At 45.8% G+C, this 25,707-nt stretch overlaps 1 protein-coding gene across 1 annotated transcript in view; it reads right to left on the bottom strand.

The window, feature by feature from the left end:
* The window catches only part of LOC141167231 (uncharacterized), a 94,396-nt gene that overhangs the window by 11,648 nt on the left and 57,041 nt on the right, over positions 1 to 25,707 (bottom strand). The gene's annotated exons all lie outside the window — the stretch shown is intronic.

The following is a 25,707-nucleotide window of genomic DNA, read 5'->3' as shown; positions in this document are numbered from 1 at the left end:
CTCCTTAGCTTGCTGCTGGTACTTTTCTATGGGAATCAGCTTGGCTCCAACCAGCCTGGATTATTTCCAGTGAACTATGGCACGACGCCATGGTATTAGCAATGCCTCCAGTACCAGTAGTGAAGCCATCCACAATTTCCTTTTCTTCTGCCCAAATAATAATAATAATAAATTAGTTTCTCAAAAAGGAGCTGAAGATTCTGAGTGGCAGTAGGAGAAAGTTTCTGCAGCATGCAAGATATCAGAGGGAAAACAGAGAGAGCATCACAGTGGCTCAGTAGTTAGCACTCAAGCCTTGCAGCTTTGGGGTCCGGGATTCAAATCTCACCAAAGACAACATCTACAAGGATTTTGTATGCTCTCCCCATGTTTGCATGGGTTTCTCCCTCAGTAAAAAAGCAGCCATAGAGTGTCCAGGAACCTTCCCACACACTTTTCTTAGCCTGGGCTGCTTCTCGGCAGGGTTTTACAGGTCCATCAGAGAATCCTCAGGTGGGCCCTGGCTTCTCCATTAGGAGAATTCATGATAGCGCAAACTTTGCAGCTGCCATGGGGCTCTTGAGTGGGTGAGAAAGGTGGACCCTCAAAATCAAATCCTCTGGTGGGCCCAATGTTTTTCACTCTGACACTGCTTGTCGGTGAGAGTTGTATTTCATCACAGCCATATTCTTTAGCTTGGTGAAAGGACTGGCATAGAGGGAAATCGTTTTTACTCCGGCAGTCCTTTCTCTAACACCAGGTTCTGCCCATTGTCAAACACGACCAAGGGCCTGTGCGATTTGAGGGTCTGAGAAAACGGTCCCAGAACTTTGACAGTGTTCACCTGCCTCTGCTGGATTGCATTTGTGTCTCTCTTGCCTCTACTCCTTGGTTGTCCAACGAACTGTGACCTCTGCCAGCAGCATTTTCAGATGGGAATTTTTTAAATAATTCCACAATAAGGGCCTTCTTGTACTGCCCCATTTTATTAGGCCTGTACTGGGTGGGAATAAGAGACAGAACGTTGTCCTTGTACCGTGGGTCCAGAAGTGACACCAACCAGTAATGACTGTCACCCAAAATTTGGACTACGCGAGAGTCACTGGAAAAGCAGTGTAACATAAACTCAGCCATGTGTGCCAGACTGCAAAGGGGCAAGACTTCCGTGTCCTCACCAAGAGGATGACTGGCCATGTTCTTCTCCTCATCCTCCTCCTCTTCCTTCTCCTCCCTGTCCTCGGGCCATCCACGCTGAACAGACATTATGACAGTTGTGCAGGTAGTACAGTCTATAGTGCAGGAAAATAGCTCCTGTTCTTCCTCCTCCTCCTCCTCTTCCTCAATGTCACCCAATCCACGTTGGGAAGAGATGAGGCTGGGCTGTGTGGAATCACCATGTATGGTTCCTTGCTCCATCTCATCGTGCTCCGCCTGCAATGCATCCTCTTTAGTTGTGAGCAGAGAGCGTTTCACAAGACAGAGAAGTGGGATGGTGACGCTAATTATGGCGTCATCACTGCTCACCATATTGTTGGAGTTCTCAAAGTTTTGGAGGATGGTACATATGTCTGACATCCATGTCTACTCCTGAGGTTTTATGTGTGGAGTCTGACCTGAATACCAACGGCCTTGTTGATGCTTGTAGTCAACAGCTATCCTCTTCTGCTCACAAATCCTTCCCAACATCTGCAATGTAGAGTTCCAACGTGTGGGGACATCGTAGATCAGAAAACTGCAAACACTGCTGAAACACGGCAAGGGCAGCGGAAGCTGTAGCTGAGTTTCTTAAATGGGCACACAGGTGGCGTACTTAGACAAGCAGATCCGACAGTTCCAGGTAGGATTTGAGAACCGCTGAACCACAAGCTTGAGCCCTTTGGAAGTGCATTGAGGTGAAGGGTACATTGCTGGAAAAGGAAGAAAAAAAAAAAAAAAAAAAACTCTTTAACTCTCTTAGTTTGCGAGTGTGAACAAGCTGCGTGTGTCAGGAGCGTAAGTGTGAACGAAAGTAAGTGTGTGACTTGTTTTTCAGTGAAGAGGTATTTGGGAATCCTGCAGAAAATACCTGTGTGAATTGCGGTGAGTGCTGCATTGTGACCTGCTGAGTGCTTTTCTACCTGTTTAGATTTATTGGGCTTTTTAAAACCTATTTTCTCACTACAGTTTTAGTTTCTTAGTTTACTACCTGTGTATTTAAGGGTTAACTACATTGCACTAAAATCCTGAGGTGTAGATTTACTCAAAAGGGGTTAATTAAGGGGAAGGGGTCATAATTAAGGGTTTATAAGGGGCAGCTGGTTGGACATCAAGTCCTTTGGAAGTGCATTGAGGTGAAGGGTACATTGCTGGAAAAGGAAGAAAAAAAAAAAAAAAAAAAAACCTCTTTAAATCTCTTAGTTTGCGAGTGTGAATGAGCTGCGTGTGTCCGGAGCGTAAGTGCGAACGAAAGTAAGTGTGTGACTTGTTTTTCAGTGACTTTGGATTCAGGGAGTTTGGAAGGGAGGACTTAGGACTGAATTGCTGACTGTATTTCATTCTTTCTTTACTTTACTTTTTACTTAATTAATGCACCTGACCTACTTATCTGATTCCCCCGTCCATACTTGATACTTAATTGATCCCCCGTCCATACTTAACTGATCCCCCGCCGATATCTAATTGATACACTTGCACATCCCTAATTGATCCCCGTCCATACACCTATATATAAATAATTGTGTTTTGTACTTGTATATATATATACTGACTGTATCCCCATATTTAGAATGACGTCCATGTTGGCCGGAGCCGTGCAGTGTACATCTTGCGCAATGTATGCATTACGTGAGCAACCGCTCGAGGATCCATACTGCTGCGAGAGATGTGAGCATATCGTGCACTTGGAAGCCCAAATTCTGGATCTAAGTGCTCAGATAGCGGTACTGAGGAGCATCGACAACATGGAACGGAGTTTGCTGCTCACCGAGCAGACACTCAATGGGTCAATACTGGGGGTGGAGCATAGAGGGGAAGTGCAGGCTGAACAGGCAGGGAGCTGGATAACAGTTAGGAGGGATAGAGGGAAGAAGTATAGGAAGGCTGGTTCAGAACCGGCATTATTGGAGCACGACAGATCCTCTGACCGCCGGGGGAGTGTATGCTCCAGTAATGAGGGGGAGGGGGGAAGTGTAGGGCAGGCAAGACAGGTTCTGGTAGTGGGTGACTCTATTATTAGGGGGACAGACAGGGCAATCTATCACAAAGACCGGGATCGCCGAACGGTGTGCTGCCTCCCTGGCGCTCGAGTCTGGCACATCGCGGATCGGGTTGACAGGTTACTGGGTGGGGCTGGCGAAGACCCAGCGGTCATGGTCCACATCGGCACCAATGACAAAGTGAGTGGTAGATGGAGGGTCCTTAAAAACGATTTCAGGGACCTAGGTAGGAAGCTTAGGGCAAGGACCTCCAAGGTAGTTTTCTCAGAAATACTACCAATCCCGCGAGCCACACAGGAGGGCCAACGGGAAGTTAGGGAGGTGAATAAGTGGCTAAAGAGTTGGTGCAAGGCAGAAGGGTTTGGGTTCATGGAGAACTGGGCCGACTTCGCGGTCGGCTACAGGCTCTACCGTAGGGACGGGCTGCACCTCAATGGGGAGGGTGCAGCGGTGCTGGGGAAGAAGATGGCTAATAGGTTGGAGGAGTTTTTAAACTTGAGACGGGGGGGAAACCAAGGAAATAGGTGGGATGTGAGGCAAGCAAGGGGGAAGGGGAGAAGTGAATATAATGAGGGTGGAGAGGGGGGTGGGGATAGTACCGTTAGATCGTTAGAGAAGAATAGGATGCTAAATAACCCCAAAGTTTTATCTTGCATGCTGACCAACGCAAGAAGCCTGACCAATAAGGCGGATGAGCTGCAGGCGCTTATATCGGAGGAGAGGTATGACATCGTAGGTATAACAGAGACTTGGCTAGACGATAGCTACGACTGGGCGGTAAATTTATTAGATTATAGTTTATTTAGAAGGGACCGGAAACAGGGGAAAGGCGGAGGAGTCTGCTTATATGTAAAGTCATGTCTAAAACCCAGACTAAGGGAAGATATAGGAGAGGGAGAAGAGGGGGTCGAGTCCATGTGGGTAGAGATAGAGGGAACTAAAAATAATAATAAAATATTACTGGGGGTCTGCTATAAGCCACCAAATATAACAGAGGAGAATGAGAATCTGCTATTAGGACAAATAGACAAAGTAGCAAAACATAATGAAGTGATTGTAATGGGGGATTTCAACTACCCGGATATTGACTGGGAAACAGAAACCTGTAGATCTCAGAAAGGAAAAAGGTTCTTGACAAATATTAAGGATAATTATCTCTCCCAACTAGTGCAGGAACCAATGAGAGGGAAGGCCGTGTTGGACTTAATATTGACTAATAGGCCTGATAGAATAACTGAGGTACAGATAGGGGGGCACCTAGGTAATAGCGACCATAATATTATCGACTTCAAAATGCCCTTCAGTAGGGTTATCAATAAGGGAACAACAAAAACATTAAACTTTAGGAGGGCGAAGTTTGATCAGCTGAAAGAAAGCCTTCAACTTATTGACTGGGACAAAGTTCTTAATCAAAGGAATACGAATAGTAAATGGGAAACCTTCAAAAGAATTCTGAATACTCAGTGCGAGAGATATATACCGTATGGGAATAAAAGGGCCAGAAATAAGAGGAAACCAATATGGTTGAACAAGAACGTAAAAGGGGCGTTAAATAGCAAAAAAGAGGCATTCAAGAGATTAAAACAGGTAAACAGTAAGGAAGCACTAATGTGTTACAAGGAAAAAATGAGAACCTGTAAAAAACAAATAAAAATAGCGAAGGAGGAAACAGAGAGACGTATTGCTAGGGAAAGTAGATCAAATCCCAAACTGTTCTTTACGTATATAAATAGTAAAAGGATTAAATCGGATAATATTGGACCGATAAAAAGTGAGGAAGGCAAAATCATAGAGAAAGATGAGGATAAAGCTAATCTATTAAATAATTTTTTTTCGACAACTTTCACAAAGGAAATCGAACTAACAGGAGAAATGAAAAGTGACAAACTTAATCCTCCACTAAGTATGACAAATCTAACCCAAGCTGGGGTACAGAAACGCCTCAGTAACATTAAAATAAACAAATCACCAGGACCTGATGGCATACACCCACGGGTACTAAGGGAACTAAGTAATGTGATAGACAGACCGTTATATCTTATATTTAAGGACTCTGTAGAGACTGGGTCTGTGCCACTTGATTGGCGACAGGCGAATGTAGTGCCAATATTCAAAAAGGGAGTGAAAAGTGACGCCGGAAACTATCGGCCGGTGAGTCTGACGTCCGTTGTGGGCAAAATTTTTGAAAGCTTCTTTAAAGAGGCAATTACGGAGCATATTGATGCTAATAATCTTTTAATCCCGAACCAACATGGATTCATGAGGAATCGCTCCTGCCAAACAAACCTGATTGACTTCTACGAGGAGGTTAGCTCTCGAGTAGATCAGGGGGAACCAGTGGATGTTGTGTATCTCGACTTCTCAAAAGTGTTCGATAGCGTGCCACATAATAGGTTGGTATACAAAATGAGAATGATGGGGCTGGGGGAAAATGTCTGCAAGTGGGTAGCTAACTGGCTAAAGGAGAGAAGGCAGAGGGTGGTTAAAAATGGAATATACTCAGATTGGGTAAGCGTCACTAGTGGGGTACCACAGGGGTCTGTACTAGGCCCAATGTTATTTAATATCTTTATTAACGACATAGACAACGGGATAAATAGTAAAATATCAATATTTGCAGATGACACAAAGTTATGTAAAACAATTAATACAAAAGAGGACAGTGCAGACCTACAGAGGGATTTGGATAAGCTGGGTAGGTGGAGCATTAAATGGCAAATGAGGTTTAACGAGGAGAAATGTAAGGTCATACATATGGGAAGGAAAAATGGAAGTCACCAGTACTCACTGAATGGGAAATCATTGGGGAATTCAGAGATGGAGAAGGACTTGGGCATCTTGATTGATAGCAAACTAAATTGGAGTGCCCAAAGTCAGGCCGCTGCTGTAAGGGCAAACAGGGTAATGGGATGTATCAGAAGAGGTATAGCTGCAAAGGATGAGAACATTGTTCTTCCACTGAACAAAGCACTGGTCAGACCACACTTGGAATACTGTGCTCAGTTATGGGCCCCAATATATAGAAAGGATGTAAATGAGCTTGAAAAGGTACAAAGGAGGGCAACAAAATTAATAAAGGGAATGGAGGGACTGCAATACCCAGAGAGGTTGGCAAAACTAGGACTATTCAGCCTGGAAAAGAGAAGGTTGAGGGGGGACATAATAAATGTGTACAAATATGTTAGGGGAAAGTATAGAGATCTTGCCCGGGATTTGTTCAAAAGGAGGGATATTACGGTAAGAAGAGGGCACTCACTAAGACTGGAAGAGAAAAGGTTTCAGCACCAGCATAGGAAGGGGTTCATTACGGTAAGAGCAGTGAGAATATGGAATTCACTGAGTGAGGAGACGGTAATGTCGGATTCACTACACCAGTTCAAGCGGGGACTGGATGCATTTCTAGATACCAGGCAGATTTCAGCATATACTTAAAAATAAAATAAAATAGTAGGTTGATACAGGGATTTATTCTGGCTGCTGGTTTCAGAGTCGGGAGGGAATTTTTCCTCAGGTGAAGATTGGCCAAATTATTTGGGGTTTTTGCCCTCCTCTTGATCAACTTTAGCAATTACAGAACTAACAGGTCGAACTTGATGGACGCAAGTCTTTATTCGGCTTTACAAACTATGTTACTATGTTACTATGTTACATGGGCCAGGCATGGTACGTGTGTGATCTTGCCTCGCCTCAGAGCCGCCACCAGGTTCTGAGCACTGTCACACACGACCATGCCTGGCTGTAGGGTCATCAGTAGTGTTGAGCCACCCCCGTAGTGTTCGAGTTCGGTTCGGTTCGTCGAACACCCGTGTGTTCGCCGAACTGTTCGTCGAATTGTTCGTCGAACACCTTCGAACACCGTTAAAACCAATGGCAGGCAAACAAAAACACATAGAAACACATAGAAAACACCTTCAAAGGTGTCCAAAAGCTGACAAACTGCTCAGAAGACATAACTAACACATGGAAAAGTGACAAGTACATATAGTCATGCGAAAATAAAAGAGGTGGAGGAGTAAAAGGAGGGGGAGACACAGATATAGGCATGTCATGCCCTTCTAAAATCCAAAAAGTGAGAAGCCGACACGGCCAGTCCGCTCCTGCCCGTGCCACCTCCGTGTCGCCGGGTTTGTGCCAGAGCCGCGGTGAACCCTGATGGCCAGCCCCCCTCTCCCAATACTGGTGCCTGTCCGCTGGTGGGTCGAGCGAGCCCACCTGTGGTGGAGGCAGCTCTAAGCTTTTTAATTTAAATTGTCTCTCTAATTTGAATGAATACACTTTAAATCCATTTACAAGGATCTATTGGAGGGCAAGTCTCATGCCAGCAGCCGCGTAATTCCAGCTCCAGTAGCGTCCACTAAAGCTGCTGCAGTTAAAAAGCTTTTATAAGGATCGAGCTCGGCTGTCCACCGCAAGGCATCCTACTGCCAGTCCCAGCCCCTATGCCTTGGGGTGCCTCCTGATGCTCTTCACTGAGTATCCCATGGTCCCGAAGCATTTACTTTGAAAAAATTAAGTGTCTAAACTACAGGTGGTGTAGCTTGCTTAACAGCCGGGATAATCCGCTGACTAGCAGACACTGCTACTAGGCACAAAGTATTTCCTGGGCTAGATGCAGTTAAAAATTTGTAATTAGATACTCTCGTTGGATGCTGAGAAAGCATTCCATAGAGTCTCCTGGCACGCCATATATGATTCTCTTAAAAAGCTTGGGGTAGGGGTCTAGGGGACCCTTTTATAGCCAAAATCACGGCCCTGTATCACAATACGTCACCTAGGCTGAAGATAAATGGAACTGTAGCACCCTGAGGGCTCGGTTGCTACAGAGGTATTGCACCTCACCCAGAGGTGTGATATCTCACTCTCAGGTAAGGATGGAGTGTGGATCAGGACCCGACACCTGCATGCATTACACCACATTGCCGTGGGGCAGGGCGACCAATATGCCCCTGAGATGGGCACGACAGTCCCTGTCCCTGGCTGGAGTGGGGGGAGGGAACACTGAGGAAGGGGAACCCTGTAGTGCAGGAGCAGGGAGGAAGCAGTTCCTGGGTGCATTGAGAAGGGAGTATAAAAGGTGGGCACCATCTTAGTTCAGTGCAGAGAAGTCTGAGCAGAAGTGGCAGGGAGCAGGGGCTCTGCATGAGCTCTGCTCCGGAGGCGGGCCTAGTAACAGAGGCCCAGGCCTGGAAGAGGGAGAAGGAAGGAAGAGGAGCGGAGAAGGCTCCAGGAACGAGGAATGAAGGGATCCCAGGGGTGCGGACGGGCGAGTCGCCACCGCACGCCCGAATCCACCTGCGTGGAGGGGTCAGGCCAAAGGGGGAGACCGGTCCCCGAAACTAGTGGAGGCAGGAAACGACCCTCAGCTAGAAACCGGAGGCTGTGACATTTTATGTGGCGCAGCCCCTCGCTACACCCGCTAGGAAGGCACCACATAGGGTCAGGGAAACTGGCGCCAAGTTTACCAAGAGGAGGCCCGAGGCAGCCGGACAGAAGGGTTGGTAAGAAAGGCCAGACAAAGGACACACAAAGGGGGTCCTGTGAAGCGCTCCAAAGTTATCTGGGAGTTGTCTGAGCCCCTCACCTGGTGAGCACAGTATGACGTGGGCAGCCGTTACCTGCAGACGTGGTCTGTATAATAAGAACTGTGAGTAAAGGCCCTGGACTGCATCACTGACTCCGTGTCGTTACTGCTGCTGCCCTGCACCATCACCCCCATCCTCCGCATACACTGCCCTGAGGCTATACTCCTCCCGTGGGGAGTTATGCTACGCTCTGCTGCACCCACAACACCAGCCTCAGCGGTCTGCCCTGCAGCGGCGGTTCACTCTGACCGCAATCCACGGGTGGCGTAGTCGGACATTTAAACATCAAAACCACATAAATAGTTCCGCCACTGGTTTGACCACCCTGAGCCACGGAACCGGGTCGCCGCCACGAAGACTACAACCACCAGCATCCACCAAAAAGGGTCCGGCTCCGGGTGTCCCAAGGCCCAGGGGGTGCATCAGAACATTTTCATCACCTTTCACAATCACCAATGGGACAAGGCAGGGATGTCCTCTGTCCCCTCTCTTATACATCCTAGTGACGGAGCACCTGCTCTCATCAATTCGCCATAACCCCAATATTAGGTGGATTGAGGTGGGAGGCACCGAGTACAAGTGCTCTCTATTTGCTGATGATGTCCTAGTATATATCACTCAATCACATATATCCATCCATGCTGTTATGGCTGAAATAGATCACTTTGTTACATGGTCAAATTTTAAAATCAATGCAGCGAAGTCTGAGGCCCTCGATGTCTCCCTCCCCAAATCCATATAGGATTCCATCCAGTCCAACTTTCCCTTTGCCTGGCCCTCACAGGGTATCAAATACTTAGGAATTCCTATTCATAGAGACCTCTCCCATCTATGTTATCTTAATTTTGGGCCCTTTATTGAACAATTCCATACAGACCACGGTTGGCAAGTTAGAACTGTAAGATTCACTACGTGAACCACTGGTGTTTTGTGGAAAAGCACATGTACACTGCGTTCCAAATTATTATGCAAAAAGTGTTTAGGAGTGATAAGGGAAGAATTTGTTTGTTTGTCAGTTAAACTCATTGATGGTGATGTGTGTCAGGGCTCTTTATATCACTGTAAGCAATTGCAGACACCTGTGCTAATTAGTTTGGGAGGTGTGTCCAATGAAAGACAAGACTACTTAACAAGGCTGTCTCACATTATTAAGCAGCCTACATTTTCTGCCAAAATGGGAAAGAAAAAGGATGTGTCGGCTGCTGAGAAGCAACAAATTGTGGAGTGTTTAGGTCAAGGCATGACTACAATCAACATTGTGCGATGATCAGGATGAAGTGTCTTGGTAATCAAGAAGTATGTAGCTGATTCACAGTACACACGTGTGCGTGCTGATAAGGGCAAATTGAGGACTCTTTCCTACAGGCAATTACGTCAGGTTGAAAGAGCAGCGGCAAAAAAGCCTTGTCATAGCAGCAGACAAGTTTTTGAAGCTGCTTGTGCCTCCAACGTCCCCCGAACAACAAGATGCAGGGTCCTTCAGAGGTTTGCAGCTGTGCATACGCCATCCTGTCGACCTCCTCTATCCACTTCACACAAGCAGAAACGGCTCCAGTGGGCCAAACATTACATGAAGACTGATTTCAAAACTGTTTTGTTCACGGATGAGTGCCGTGCAGCGCTCGATGGTCCAGATGGATGGAGTGGAGGATGGCTGGTTGTCGGACACCCCACGCAAACACGGCTACAGCGCCAACAAGGAGGAGGTGGAGTAATGTTTTGGGCTGGAATCATGGGGAGAGAGATTGTCGGCCCCTTTAGGATCCCTGAAGGCGCTAAAGATGAACTCCATAATGTATGTGGATTTTCTCAAACAGCACTTCCTGCCATGGTTCAAGAAGAAGAACCGTGTATTTCACAGCAAGATCATTTTTCTGCATGATAATGCACCATCTCATGCTGCACATAAAACATCTGCATCTCTGGCTGATATGGGCATAAAAGGGGACAAACTTATGGTGTGACCCCCATGCTCCCCTGACCTCTACCCCTTTCAGAACCTTTGGAGCATCATTAAAAGGAGTGTCTATGATGGCGGGAGGCAGTTCACATCTAAGCAACAGCTCTGGGAGGGTATTCTGTCCTCATGCAAAACAATTGAAGCAGAAACCATCCAAAACCTGACAAATTCAATGGATGAGAGAGTTCAGAAGCTCCTTTCGAACAAGGGGTCCTATGTGAAAATGTAACATCACCTAGAATAAAGTTTTGAGTTGAAAACTGTTTGATTTCAGTTTCTAACAACCTGCTAATGCTTATAATTTCAAAAATGACCATTTTTTTGGTCTTTATTAAAATGAAAAGGTTGATCGAAAAGTTTGGGGGATCTAAGAGTGTGGCAACCCAGTAGTCATGATTACTTCGAATTCTGACAATATGAGGGTCATGCTGCAGGTAGTGCAGCAAGAAGGCACTTATGTGTCTTGCGCATCTCGGAGCCCCAAAATTATTTTCCGGGCTAGATGCAGCTAAAAATTATTATTAATTTTAAATCTGGTGAAGCTTTAGTATAGATGGCCTAATAGGATCAGTGCTGCACACTGCTACAAAGCCCAAATTATTTTCCAGCCAAGATACAGATAAACATGATTAGTAATTTGAAAGCTTAAAACGGTTGGTAGGGTGATTTTAACCAATCATCAAGCTTTTACTCTCCCCAGGATGACACAGAGGTAGAAAAGTCGTTTCGGATCCATGATTTGTTCATCTTTATGAACGTGAGTCTGTCTACATTATCAGTGGAGAGCCGCGTGCGCTTATCTGTCAGCACACCACCAGCAGCGCTGAACACAAGTTCAGACAGAATGCTGGCTGCGGGGCATGACAAGATCTCCAAGGCGTAAGTGGCTAGCTCCGGCCATTTATCCAGATTGGAAGCCCAAAAAGAGCAAGGGTCCAGTGACACAGTCGTGGCTTCAATGTTTACTTGGAGATACTCCTGTACCATCGTCTCTAGGCGTTGACTATGTGTCAGACTTCTTGTCTCCTGTGGCCTTGCAAAGGATGGGCTAAAAAAGTGGTGAAATGATTCCGCAAAATTGATGTTACCAGCAGATACTGTGGTTCTGTTACGGTTTGAGTGCTGAACACTTGACGGTCCCACGGTTGGCAAGTTGGAACTGTGAGATTCACTACGTGCACCACTGGTATTTTGTGGAAAAGCACATGTAAGATTCTGCAACAGTCTCTGCTGATACTCCTGCATGCGTGCATCCCTTTCTATGGCAGGAATAATTTCTGCAAATTTACTTTTGTACCGGGGATCTAACAGTGTGGCAACCCAGTAGTCAGGATTATTTCTAATTCTCACAATTCGAGGGTCATGTTGCAGGTAGTGCAGCAAGAAGGCACTCATGTGTGTTGCGCATCCAGGAGCACCAAGTCCCTGTTGTGTTGGTGGCGAGGTAACAATCATGCTTCCTTCCTCTGTCCTCTCCCCCCAACCTCGCACAACAGAAATGTGATCAAGGTCTCCCTCATCTGATGAGTCTTCCATCAGTTCGTCCTCCACTTCTTCCTGGGCTCCTGCACCTTCCTCACTAGTTTGGCTGCTACCATGCGCCCTGGTAAAACCATCTCCCCCACCCTCACATGCCTGCCGCCTTGGTGCTGCCGACCGTCTGGACCTTGCAGATGTTAGCCCTTCCGCATACAACTCCTCCTCCTCTACTTCCTCCACCTCCTCTTGTGCCACCACCTGACTCCGAATTCTGTTTAACATGTGCTCCAGCATGTAAATCACCGGAATAGTCATGCTGATAATGGCATCGTCAGCACTAAACATCTTCGTCGCCATTTCAAAACTGTGCAGAAGGGTGCATAGGTCCCTGATCTGAGACCACTCCTCCAGCGTGATTTGCCCCACCTCTGAATCTCGTTGGCCCAGGCTATACGTCAGAACGTATTGCACCAGGGCTTGTCGGTGCTGCCACAGTCGCTGCAACATGTGCAGAGTTGAATTCCACCGCGTAGGCACATCGCATTTTAGCCGGTGAAGTGGCAGGCCCAACGACTTCTGTAGAGATGTAAGTCTCTGAGCTGCGGGATGCGAACGGCGGAAGTGAGCACACAGCGACCGTGCCCTCTGCAGAAGGCCATCTAGTCTGGGATAGTGGGCTAAAAATTGCTGGACAACCAGGTTCAACACGTGAGCCATACAAGGCACGTGTGTGACATTGCCCCGGCGAAGGGCCGCACCCAGGTTTGCAGCATTGTCGCACACGGCCTTCCCTGGTTTCAGGTCCAGTGGAGACAACCATTCATGAAATTGGTTCTCCAGAGCTGACCACAACTCCTCAGCTGTGTGACTCACATTTCCCAGACATTTCAATGTAAAAACCGCCTGATGACGTTGAGCCCTACTGCCAGCATAGTAAGGAGGTGTGCAGGATCCCTTCTGCGCAGTTAGAAAGCTTGTGGCATGACCAGACAGGCTTTGGGTGCAGGTGGAAGACCGAGAGGAGGTTGAGGAGGCAGAAGCAGTGGAGGAACTTTGACATAAAGAGGATCGACGCACAACTCGTGGGGACGGCAAGACTTGGACAGCAGCCCCTTGTCCTGCTGTCACCATAGTTACCCAGTGCCCAGTCAGCGACATGTAACGCCCCTGTCCATGCCTACTCGTCCAAGTGTCTGTGGTGAAATGCACCCTGTCACACACAGAGTTTCTCAAAGAAGCGGTGATGTTGTGTGCGACATGCTGGTGGAGCGCAGGCACACCTTTCTTTGAGAAGTAGTGCCGACTGGGCATCTGGTACTGGGGCACTGCGACGGACATAAGATCTCGAAAATCCTCTGTGTCCACCAGGCGGAAAGGCAGCATTTCTGTAGCCAAGAGCTTGCAGATGGTGAAATTCAACCTCTTAGCTTTCTCATGGCTAGGAGGAAATGGTCTTTTACTTGTCCACATCTGAGGGACCGAGGGCTGGCTATTGTGCTTAGACGGGGTTGATAAGGGTGTCCCCGGCAAACTGCCGGTCTGTGAGGAAGATGCAGGCGGACATGTTAGGTTGCCTTGATCCAAATGTGGTGCTATCAATGTCGGACAGCGCTCAACACCAGCTGGTGTTACCACCTCCAAAGAAAATGATGACCTGCCAATCACGCTGGCTGTTGCGGGTAAAGAGGTGGCAGGTCTGCGCCCCAAAACAGGTGTGACTGCTGTCCCCCCAGTCACAGAGGATGAAGAGGCCGCGGATGCACAAGATATGGCAGACGGTGGTTGGCCCGGCCGGCTAGGCCGCATTGTAGCACACTGAGCTTCCCACTGCAACTTATGCTTCATGTCCATGTGCCGGTTCATGCATGAAGTACTCAAACTATGTATTTTTTGGCCTCTACTTTGCTTTTGCTGACAAATGTTACAGATAACACGAGTTGGGACATCTTTATCGATCTGAAAAAATGCCCAGGCTATGCAAGGCTTAGCACCCATGCGACCTGAAGAGCCACCACGACTTGTGGTGAGAGGCAGAGTTGTGTTTGAGGATGCAGTTGTTGACGTGCTTCCAGTACTACGTCTCTGTCCAGGAAGGCGCAACCTGACCTCGTCGTCACTAGCATCTTCCTCCACCTCCTCTGCTGACCTCATCTCTTGGCTGACTGTGGGTTGACAGTAAGTGGGATCTCCAACCTCATCATCATCACCCTGTGTGTTATCACACCCGACGTCCTCAGAGCCAACCTGTTCCTGCCCTGACAAAAAACTAAAGTTGTCGCTCCAATCATGTATTTGAGTCTTATCATCGTCTTCCTCATTGTCTCCACCAACAGGAGTTACAGTTTGGGAATGAGGGTCTACATTATGGTCAGAACCTTCTGCGTCTGGTCCTGGATCCGACTCATAAAGATTCTGGGCATCAGTGCAGATCATTTCCTCGTCTGGATTCACAGAAGCGCTGGAGTCGACCTCTGATTCCCAGGCTATAGTATGAGTAAACAGCTCTACAGACTCAACCATCTGTTCTACCTCATACTCAGACGGGCAGCTGGAGATTTGGGAGCTGTGAGGAAGCAAGTGCGATTTGGGTGACACCTTTGAGGACTGGAGTATTTGTGATGTTGAAGTTTATGTGGAGGAGAGCCCACTTAAAGGAGCACTTGATATCCGTTGAAGCACCTGCTGTTTTTGTGCCTCATCTGGAATTTGTAGCGATTGGCGTGGCCGTAAGAAAGGGATCTTATCACATTGTCCGCTAAAAGAAGTAGACATTTTAGTTTGGCTGGAAGATGGTCTTTCTTCTGCAGATGTTACTGTTGCTTTAACACCTACCCCACGGACACAACCTTTTTTCCCCTTCCCAACACGCCTATTCCCCTTTCCACCAGCAGCAGGCCTTTTTCCACTCATTTTGGTGGTTAACTAATTCACAACTCTGGAGTTGTTTGCACAAAAAAACAATGGATGGTAACCGAGCAGAGCTGAGTGGCCAAACTGTGGTATTAGGCCAAAACTATTGGCTGGGTTAGATGCAGAAAAAAATTATATTCAATTTGCAACCTGATGGAGGTCAGTATAGAAGGACTAATACAAGTCCCACACACAGCTAGAAGCCCAATATTTTTTCAGAGGTAGATGCAGAAAAAAATATATTCAGTTTGCAACCTGATGGAGGTCAGTATAGATGGACTAATACAACAAGTCCCACACACAGCTAGAAGCCCAAATATTTTTTCAGAGGTACTGTAGATGCAGATAAAAATTATTTTTAATTTGCAACCTGATGGAGGTCAGTATAGATGGACTAATAGAGAAAGTCCGACACACTGCTAGAAGGCCAAATATTTTTTCAGAGCTAGATGCAGAAAAAAATTAGATTCAGTTTGCAACCTGATGGAGGTCAGTATAGATGGACTAACAGAGAAAGTCCCACACACTGCTAGAAGGCCAAATATTTTTTCAGAGCTAGATGCATACAAAAAATTATTTTGAATTTGCAACCTGATGGAGGTCAGTATAGGTGGACTAATAGAACAAGTCCCACACACTGCTAGAAGGCCAAATATTTTTTCAGAGCTAGATGCAGAAAAAAATTATATTCAGTTTGCAACCTGATGGAGGTCTGTATAGATGGATTAATAGAACAAGACCCACACACAGCTAGAAGCCCAATATTTTTTCAGAGGTAGATGCAGAAAAAAATATATTCAGTTTGCAACCTGATGGAGGTCAGTATAGATGGACTAATACAACAAGTCCCACACACAGCTAGAAGCCCAATATTTTTTCAGAGGTAGATGCAGGAAAAAAATATATTCAGTTTGCAACCTGATGGAAGTCAGTATAGATGGACTAATACAACAAGTCCCACACACAGCTAGAAGCCCAAATATTTTTTCAGAGGTACTGTAGATGCAGATAAAAATTAGTTTTAATTTGCAACCTGATGGAGGTCAGTATAGATGGACTAATAGAGAAAGTCCGACACACTACTAGAAGGCCAAATATTTTTTCAGAGCTAGATGCAGAAAAAAATTATATTCAGTTTGCAACCTGATGGAGGTCAGTATAGATGGACTAATAGAGAAAGTCCGACACTACTAGAAGGCCAAATATTTTTTCAGAGCTAGATGCAGAAAAAAATTATATTCAGTTTGCAACCTGATGGAGGTCAGTATAGATGGATTAATAGAACAAGACCCACACACAGCTAGAAGCCCAATATTTTTTCAGAGGTAGATGCAGGAAAAAAATATATTCAGTTTGCAACCTGATGGAGGTCAGTATAGATGGACTAATACAACAAGTCCCACACACAGGTAGAAGCCCAAATATTTTTTCAGAGGTACTGTAGATGCAGATAAAAATTAGCTTTAATTTGCAACCTGATGGAGGTCAGTATAGATGGACTAATAGAATGATGCTATGCCCAAAAGATTTTACTTCACTAGGTGCAGTAAAAAAATTGGTATTCTATACACAGGTGGTATATCTTGCAACACAGATAGGCTACTCCACTGACTAACACACTCTGCAATAGGCCAAAAAGGATTAGCTTTGCTAGATTCAGCCAAATGCTGTGAAAAAAACTTGCACAGCACTGGCACAGACCTGCCTGGCAAAAACTGATAGGAACTGATGTAACCTAGTCCTGAAAAGGACTCCAATTACAATTAGTCTTTACTCCCACAACCTATCTATTTAAGAGCACAGACCTGCCTGATAAAAGTCGTAGGAAATGCTGTAACCTAGTCCTTAAAAGGACTGCAATCACAACTATTCCCTACTCCCAAGCTATCTGTATATTTGTGCGAAAATTGGCTTGAAATTAACAAGGTATAGCGCACACAGCAACAGCGGTGCCGTCTAACACGCAGCTGCAGCAGTGAGAAAATGGTGGCGACGGGGAAAATGGCTTGGTCTTATAGGGCAAGGACATGTGACATACACTGCCAATGACACATGCCCTTGCTTGTGTGAAAAAAAGCACTTCGCTCCGTGTGTGCGCTGCTGATAGGCTGACAGATTGCACCTCCCCACTGCAAATGCGGGAAAGAGAAAAAAAAATGGAGATCTTCATTGTTCCTGCAGAGATCCATCCCCTGCCCCTCCCCCCACCCCGCTGTACACTCAAACTGCATATTAACATTAATTTTCATCATTACTGAGAAAAAATCCAGTTATGATTTTGGTGCACGAACAGTTATCGAACATAACCTCGAACAGCCGAATTTTTCTCAAATTGTTCGTGTTCGCCGAACGGCTCGAACACCGCCCAAAACAGCTCGAATTTGAGATTGGCGAACAGTTCGAGTAGAACAACGCTCATCTCTAGTCAGTATAGATGGACTAATACAACAAGTCCCACACACAGCTAGAAGCCCAATATTTTTTCAGAGGTAGATGCAGAAAAAAATATATTCAGTTTGCAACCTGATGGAGGTCAGTATAGATGGACTAATACAACAAGTCCCACACACAGCTAGAAGCCCAAATATTTTTTCAGAGGTACTGTAGATGCAGATAAAAATTATTTTTAATTTGCAACCTGATGGAGGTCAGTATAGATGGACTAACAGAGAAAGTCCCACACACTACTAGAAGGCCAAATATTTTTTCAGAGCTAGATGCAGAAAAAAATTATATTCAGTTTGCAACCTGATGGAGGTCAGTATAGATGGACTAGTACAACAAGTCCCACACACAGCTAGAAGCCCAAATATTTTTTCAGAGGTACTGTAGATGCAGATAAAAATTATTTTTAATTTGCAACCTGATGGAGGTCAGTATAGATGGACTAATAGAGAAAGTCCGACACACTACTAGAAGGCCAAATATTTTTTCAGAGCTAGATGCAGAAAAAAATTATATTCAGTTTGCAACCTGATGGAGGTCAGTATAGATGGATTAATAGAACAAGACCCACACACAGCTAGAAGCCCAATATTTTTTCAGAGGTAGATGCAGAAAAAAATATATTCAGTTTGCAACCTGATGGAGGTCAGTATAGATGGACTAACAGAGAAAGTCCCACACACTACTAGAAGGCCAAATATTTTTTCAGAGCTAGATGCAGAAAAAAATTATATTCAGTTTGCAACCTGATGGAGGTCTGTATAGATGGATTAATAGAACAAGACCCACACACAGCTAGAAGCCCAATATTTTTTCAGAGGTAGATGCAGAAAAAAATATATTCAGTTTGCAACCTGATGGAGGTCAGTATAGATGGACTAATAGAATGATGCTATGCCCAAAAGATTTTACTTCACTAGGTGCAGTAAAAAAATTGGTATTCTATACACAGGTGGTATATCTTGCAACACAGATAGGCTACTCCACTGACTAACACACTCTGCAATAGGCCAAAAAGGATTAGCTTTGCTAGATTCAGCCAAATGCTGTGAAAAAAACTTGCACAGCACTGGCACAGACCTGCCTGGCAAAAACTGATAGGAACTGATGTAACCTAGTCCTGAAAAGGACTCCAATTACAATTAGTCTTTACTCCCACAACCTATCTATTTAAGAGCACAGACCTGCCTGATAAAAGTCGTAGGAAATGCTGTAACCTAGTCCTTAAAAGGACTGCAATCACAACTATTCCCTACTCCCAAGCTATCTGTATATTTGTGCGAAAATTGGCTTGAAATTAACAAGGTATAGCGCACACAGCAACAGCGGTGCCGTCTAACACGCAGCTGCAGCAGTGAGAAAATGGTGGCGACGGGGAAAATGGCTTGGTCTTATAGGGCAAGGACATGTGACATACACTGCCAATGACACATGCCCTTGCTTGTGTGAAAAAAAGCACTTCGCTCCGTGTGTGCGCTGCTGATAGGCTGACAGATTGCACCTCCCCACTGCAAATGCGGGAAAGAGAAAAAAAAATGGAGATCTTCATTGTTCCTGCAGAGATCCATCCCCTGCCCCTCCCCCCACCCCGCTGTACACTCAAACTGCGTATTAACATTAATTTTCATCATTACTGAGAAAAAATCCAGTTATGATTTTGGTGCACGAACAGTTATCGAACATAACCTCGAACAGCCGAATTTTTCTCAAATTGTTCGTGTTCGCCGAACGGCTCGAACACAGCCCAAAACAGCTCGAATTTGAGATTGGCGAACAGTTCGAGTAGAACAACGCTCATCTCTAGTCATCAGTTTCAGCCACAGATCTGCATGCTATTTCAGAACTGTCCACAACTCTTCAGCGTTGTGCGGTTTGTCACCTAAGCATATTAGCTTCAGCACAACCTGTTGCTGCTTGGCCGAGGCAGTGCTTCCAGCTTGTGACTGGTGTGGTCATTTCGGAAATGGAGGATGAAGAGTAGGAGATGCAGGAGCTGTAGAATATGGGGGCAACCCTGATTGACGCAGGGCTCGCAATCCTTAGCGTTGGGAGGACGTATTCCATCCCCAGGTCCGACTTGGTCCCGGCTTCCACTATATTAACCCAGCGAGATGTACCATCTCTGCCCGCAAGCTGTCCAAGTGTCCGTAGTTATGTGGACTTTCCCAGTAACTGCATTGTTGAGGGCATGTCTAATGTTGTTGGACACGTGCTAGTGTAATGTGAGGACGGCACACCGGGAGAAATAGTGGCGGCTGGGAACCGAGTACCGAGGGACGGCCGCCGCTATCAGGTTGCGGAAAGCTTCCATCTCCACGAGCCTAAAAGGCAACATTTTGAACGCAAGCATTCGTAAAATGTGTGAATTTAGTAATGTGGCCTGTGGGGCATTGGCTGCGTATTTGTGCTTGCGTTCCCAGGACTGGGGTAGGGACAACTGAACGCTGCGCTGGGACAAGAACGTGGACATGCTTGCTGATGGTGCCAGTTGAGAGTGTTCAACATAAGGTGCAGGGCTGGAGGCATCTTGGCATGCGCCATGGACAGGGGATTAGCATGCACGCACAACAGCGGAACAAGCAGTGGTGTCACCCGCAGACACTGTTGCTGGACACTGGGGTTTGGCCCACTTAATCAGCTGCATTGCTGCCATGTGCCTGATCATGCATGTGGTCAGGCTGCTAGTTTTGCTACCCTTGCTGATGCTGGCCTGGCACGTGGTGCAAATGACCTTTTTGGGGTTATCTGCAGAGTCTTTGAAAAAATAACCAGACTCGGGAAGACTTAACAGTTGTACTGGCAACTTCCGTGGTGTTGGCGTTACGAGGAGCGCTTTCCCACCTTGTGGCTGTGGCCACCACACTGCTTCTTCCTGACTTTTGTGGTGCTACGCCTCCCTCCCCACATGTGCTGCTTTCCTCGCTCTGTATGTCCGTCTGCCAGGTTGGGTCAGTTACTATATCATCACCCCGTTGTCCACTTCCGCACCATGGTCCTCCTCCTGACTTTCTGGTAATTGTGTTTCATCATCATCATCATCATCATCATCATCATCATCATCATCCACCTCTTGTGACAGTAATTGCACTTTCCCACCATCGCCTTAGTGTGACCGTGGCTGCTCCAATATTTGGGCATCGCTACACGCGTTCTCCTCTTGACTCTCTTGAAGCTTGCTGGGTGAGAGGCCCGAATCTACAAATGGAAAAGTGAATAGCTCTTCTGAGTGTCCAAGTGTGGGATCAGTTGTCTCGGCATGGTGGGAGGAAGGAGGATCAGGCTGAGGAATATGTGGTCTAGACTCACGGCTAGTGAGACATGGCCGTGTGAAAGAAAGGGTGGGGGTGGTGGCTAAGTGACTGGAAGCATTATCTGCTATCTAACCAATAACCTTTTGACACTGCTCTGTGTTCAATAGTGGTGTTTTGCGGACCCCTAGTAAGTGGGACAGGAAGGTCGAGCTAAAAAATGTGGGTGTTTGTTGAGGAACAATTTCAGCTTTCCCACGGCCACGTCCTCGACCTCTGCATGCACCATCACCATCACGTCCACTTCCCCGTCCCTTGTCACGCACCTTGTCCATTTTTAATGGAGGACAATATTTTTCATGTTCACGAGAAATGACTGATTTTGGAATGCAGTTATATGTGATACGTCTGACAGAGAACCACAATTTTAAATAGCAGGCCTGTAATTTACTAATACTATTCTTCACAGACACCTAGTGTTAATAGCTTGACCGACACACTGCAACAAAATGAAAATGGAAGAAATGGCTGATTTGGAATACTCTTATAGGTGTTATGTCTGACAGAGAACCACGGTTTTAAATAGCAGGTCTTTAATTTACTAATACTATTCTTCACAGACACCTAGTGTGAATAGCTTGACCGACACACTGCAGCAGAATGGAAAAGGAGGCCAATATTTTCCATGTTCAGTTTAAATTTCTGGATTTTTACTGCTGAAATATGGAACAAAACTGGCTTTATTCTGCAGTGAGAACAAGCTAATGGAGCAGAAAAATGGTGTACCCTGGATTGCTTTTTAAGCAAATAACCAGGATTAAGATAAAAAAAAATTGCCCTGGCCCCTGATATCTGTGGTTATGTCTACAAATATCTGTAATTATTACAGCAGCAGACAGGACAATCAATGGAACCTCTAGTGCTATATTATACACTGCAGTCTGCCACATACCCTGCCTGCCTAACTCCTGCTATCACAACTGAATATATGCAGCTCGATTAGTCCACAGGACTGTTTATTCAATTGGATATATATATATATATATATATATATATGTGTTTGTATGTTGTGGAATACCTATACTAACTATAAACAAGCAAATCTCTACCTGACGCAGCAGCACTTCTCCCTACTCTGCCTGATTCTGGGGTAGACTGTGTGTAGGGGCGCCAGGTCTTATATAGACCTGATGACGTTGTGCGGCCAGCCAATCACTGTAATGGCACAACCAACATGGCTACGGCATTACAGTGCCTGCTATTTTAAACCTTGGTTATCTGTCAGACATATTCATTTCATTGCAGTGTGTCGGTCAAGTTATTCACACTAGATCTCTGTGTAGAATAATATTAGTAAATTATATGCCTGCTATTTCAAACCGTGGTTCTCTGTCAGAAGTATCACATATAACTGCCGTTAAAATCCAGCTATTTGTAGTGAACGTGGAAAATATTGTCCTCCATTTATAGATTGTAGCAGTGTGTCAGTGTACACTATTTTACAGCTCCATTTGCTTCTTCACAGAATACAGCCAGATTTTTTTCATTTTATTCATATTACTGTATTGTGGAAGCAGAGGAACTTTTTTCAGTGATCAGACGCACGTGATCCATATGACTGCTGTAATAATACAGAGTTTTTGTGGAGCGTGCCAAATATTCCACATCTTTTAAAGTCAGCCACCTGTGTTTTGTTGAGCCAATTGACACTTGGTTGCTGACAAATACCATACTATTAGGCAACTGCCTGAAATCATGGCCATCAGACGTTATCCCATATGACTGCCCTAATAATCCAGCAATTATTGTGAGCGTGTCAAATATTACACTCCATTTAAAGTATTGCAGTTGAGGGTTCAAACCTATTCTCAGTTGGCTGCTGACAAATAGAATATCTGTGAACAATGTTGTCAGAGTATTACGCCACTTTTGCGGACTAACGAAAAAAAAACAACATACAAAAAACAAGCTAAAATGGAAAAAATGTTAAGAAACATTCTTTCCAGGGTAATGACTTGTATATTTGGCCAAAGAAATAAAAAAAAATAAAGTCATGGACTGTGGAAGACATTTATGCGAGCAGAATGAACACTCATGTTTAGCTGGTGATGATACCACCTAGCAGCACCTGTTCCTTTTGTAAATGCATCTTACAGCGTTATTGATAGGGAATAGAATAGATTTAATTTTTTTTTTGGGCAGCACCAGCAGCACGCAGTATAAGGCAATAATACCTGGCTGGATCGGTGTAATACTGCGATACCTCACCCGTAAAAGAATTTCAGATAAGACAGTTAATATTCCTGAACATAGAATCTATTTGAATTGGCCTTCCCATTAGTAAGGAGTGCGCCTCCTATACTGTTGTTGCATATGCAACAATTTCAAGGGCTGCCAAAAATTAGGGCGCACTCCAATACACATTTGAAGAGACGTAAAAATAAAAAAATAAAAACATAGTAGGATCTTTATTTAGTATGAAAACCAGACTCGCCAATGTAAACTCAATGTAATCACATTGTTCAGCTCCTGCGCCTCCTCCTCCAGTTCGGCCTCCATCTCCAAAATGACCACATCAGTCACAAGCTGGAAGCACTGCAGCACTGTCTTGGCCAAGCGGCAACAGGCTTTACTGAAGATAATATGCTTAATGCTTAGGTGACAAACCGCCCACTACTGCAGAGTTGTTGAAAGCTGTAACACAGCAGCCTGATCCGTGGGTCTCACCACTGAACATACAGCCAGGCATGGTCGTGTGTGAGAATGGGCAGAACCTGGTGGCAGAGAAATGACAGCCAGAGTATATACAGCTTCCCTCTATGCCAGTCCTTTCACCGAGCTCAAGAATATGGCTGTGGTGAAATACAACTCTCACTGAGAAGCAGTATCAGTGAAAAACATTGGATCCACCAGAGGATTTGATTCTGAGGGCCCACCTTTCTCGCCTGCTCAAGAACCCCATAGAAGCTGCTAAGTTTGTGCTATCATAAACTCTTCTGATGGAGAAGCTAGGGCCCACCCGAGGATCCTCTGGTGGGCCTGTAAAACCCTGCAGAGAATCAGCCCTGGCTAATAAAAGTCTTTAAGAAGGTTCCTGGACACTCTATGGCTGTTTTTTTTTTACTGTGGACTGGCTCCAGCAATCTATAAGATTGCAATCTATGATCCCTTCACTTCCTCCCCATTGGCCAAAGACTTCAGTTCAAAAACATAATCATGACATGCAAAGCCATCCATAACCTGTTTGCTCCATATATCTGTGACCTAGTCTCCCAGTACATACCAGCACGCAACCTCCGATCCTCACAAGACCTCCTTCTCAACTCCCGTCTCCTTTCCTGTTCCCACAATTGCATACAAGATTGAACTGTGTACCCAACATATCAGCCTCTCGCCTACTGTTGAAACCTTTAAAAGGAAGCTGAAGACCAACCTCTTCCAACAAGCCTACAACCTGCAGTAAACCTTGCTCCACCATACCGCTGCACGACCAGCTGTACCCTCACCTACTCCCTTATAGACTGTTTGTGCGCCCTCACGGGCAGGATCCTCTCTACTCTTGTACCAGTCAGTGACTTCTTTTCACATGTAAAGTGCAATGGAATAAATGGCGCTATAATAATGAATAATAATAATTATACTACTTGTAATTAGTGTTGCGCCACCCCCGTAGTGTTCGAGTTCGGTTCGGTTCGTCGAACACCCGTGTGTTCGCCGAACTGTTCGTCGAACTGTTCGTCGAACACCTTCGAACACCGTTAAAACCAATGGCAGGCAAACAAAAACACATAGAAACACATAGAAAACACCTTCAAAGGTGTCCAAAAGCTGACAAACTGCTCAGAAGACACAACTAACACATGGAAAAGTGACAAGTACATATAGTCATGCGAAAAGAAAAGAGGTGGAGGAGTAAAAGGAGGGGGAGACACAGATATAGGCATGTCATGCCCTTCTAAAATCCAAAAAGTGAGAAGCCGAGACGGCCAGTCCGCTCCTGCCCGTGCCACCTCCGTGTCGCCGGGTTTGTGCCAGAGCCGCGGTGAACCCTGACGGCCAGCCCCCCTCTCCCAATACTGGTGCCTGTCCGCTGGTGGGTCGAGAGAGCCCCCCTGTGGTGGAGGCAGCTCTAAGCTTTTTAATTTAAATTGTCCCTCTAATTTAAATGAATACACTTTAAATCTATTTACAAGGATCTATTGGAGGGCAAGTCTCATGCCAGCAGCCGCGTAATTCCAGCTCCAGTAGCGTCCACTAAAGCTGCTGCAGTTAAAAAGCTTTTATAAGGATCGAGCTCGGCTGTCCACCGCAAGGCATCCTAGTGCCAGTCCCAGCTCCTATGCCTTGGGGTGCCTCCTGATGCTCTTCACTAAGTATCCCGTGGTCCCGAAGCATTTCCTTTGAAAAAATTAAGTGTCCAAACTACAGGTGGTGTAGCTTGCTTAACAGCCGGGATAATCCGCTGACTAGCAGACACTGCTACTAGGCACAAAGTTTTTCCTGGGCTAGATGCAGTTAAAAATTTGTAAGTAGATACTCTCGTTGGATGCTCAGAAAGCATTCCATAGAGTCTCCTGGCACGCCATATATGATTCTCTTAAAAAGCTTGGGGTAGGGGTCTAGGGGACCCTTTTATAGCCAAAATCACGGCCCTGTATCACAATACGTCACCTAGGCTGAAGATAAATGGAACTGTAGCACCGAGGGCTCGGTTGCTACAGACGTATTGCACCTCACCCAGAGGTGTGATATCTCACTCTCAGATAAGGATGGAGTGTGGATCAGGACCCGACACCTGCATGCATTACACCACATTGCCGTGGGGCAGGGCGACCAATATGCCCCTGAGATGGGCACGACAGTCCCTGTCCCTGGCTGGAGTGGGGGGAGGGAACACTGAGGAAGGGGAA

The sequence above is a fragment of the Phyllobates terribilis genome, unplaced genomic scaffold (assembly GCF_046119375.1).
Source record: "Phyllobates terribilis strain yellow unplaced genomic scaffold, ASM4611937v1 Scaffold_11__3_contigs__length_659146591, whole genome shotgun sequence".
Classification (NCBI taxonomy): Eukaryota; Metazoa; Chordata; class Amphibia; order Anura; family Dendrobatidae; genus Phyllobates; species Phyllobates terribilis.
The sequence above is the reverse complement of the archived record's forward strand: the minus strand, read 5'-3'. Positions and strand labels throughout refer to the sequence as shown.